The sequence below is a fragment of the Belonocnema kinseyi genome, chromosome 4 (genome assembly GCF_010883055.1).
Source record: "Belonocnema kinseyi isolate 2016_QV_RU_SX_M_011 chromosome 4, B_treatae_v1, whole genome shotgun sequence".
Lineage (NCBI taxonomy): Eukaryota > Metazoa > Arthropoda > Insecta > Hymenoptera > Cynipidae > Belonocnema > Belonocnema kinseyi.
The window spans coordinates 144985615-144987059 of record NC_046660.1 but is presented as its reverse complement, the minus strand read 5'-3'; positions in this window follow the sequence as shown (position 1 = coordinate 144987059).

Below are 1445 nucleotides of genomic sequence, written 5' to 3'. Positions count from 1 at the left end.
AAGAATGGGTGCGGTCCCGTCTAAAGAACAGATTCCGCCAAGCCAAAAGGTTCTGCGATTGGTTGTCGCTCACCTGCAATGCGTCAGCGGAACGCGCGACTGCCGCCGGCTACCGGGTCATGTCTTTCCTGTCATTACAATTTCGGGTTAAAAAATACATTTTTCAATTTAACAATACTATGAAATAAATCAAATAGAAATTAACTGTGGTAATTTGTTTGTTTGTTAAAAATGTTCATTTTTACAATATATATTGAAATTATTAAATTACCTGTATTACAGCTTGTTATTGATTCAAATTCCCCTAAAGAAATAATTAGATATGGCCTAGGTGATCGAGAATCAATAATAGTATATTACATCACAGGTAGGGTTAGGCCCGTTTTTTCCGCGGGAGGTCAATCTTCGCAGGGCGAGTAGTAAAACCATGACCGTAGGCTATGATTTTTCTCTTCGTCCTGTAAATATTGAATTGATTATATTAATTAAACCATAGAATTTAAAAATGAGCGAACACAGGGATAACACTCGTCTTTTGTACATGAGGTTCATGAAGCAAAACTAATCATAAGTGGCAGCACCGAGCTGAGTAATAGACCCTCTGTCAATGAGATACGGATTTCAATTTTAAAAAATTGTGAATAAGTATAAAGTACCATTTATATCTTGTAAACATCACAAAATACATTTTTCAAACTTTTTTAATTATATTTATCATATAGCCTTTGTAAAATGTTCATAAATCCTTTTTGGCTGTCACTTGTAAAGTGAGGTTAGGATTACGATAGTCCACCATATATCCCATTTCATGTACAATTTCCACTAAAAGTATAAATTACCCTTGTATATAAGCACTAAACATACATTTAAAGTTTATATACTCTCATATGGGATTAAATTTTCCAAGTGTCCGTCTCGGTAATAAGCGTTGAATAAAGAAAAATTAATATTTTCAAATTTCAGCGTAAAAGTGAAGATTATTCTATTATTTTGAATGCGCGATTTTTCCATCTGTCTAAAATGTCATTATCAGAATAGGATATCAACGAAATTAATTTATTTCTATTTTCAAAGCGGCCGCCGCATACTCTGCCCAAAGAATCAGAAAGATTCTGATAGAATCTGAAACATTCGGAAAAATATTCTTTTCAGATTTTATCAGAATCTTTTCGAAATCTGCATCCGAATTTTTCAGTTTCTATCAAAAAATTTGTCCCAGGAAAGTTCTACCAGATATTATCAGAAGTGTCCCACTAATGTTCTATCAGATTTTATCAGAAGAGTCTCACTATTTTTTTATCAGATTTTATCAGAAATGTCCCATTTAATTTTATCAGATTTTATCAGAAATGCGCCATTAATATTTTTATGAGATCCTATCAGAAATTTTTCAAAATTTGTGTTACCGTGTATTAATAATAATGATAATCAGCGGAGTAGTCGGG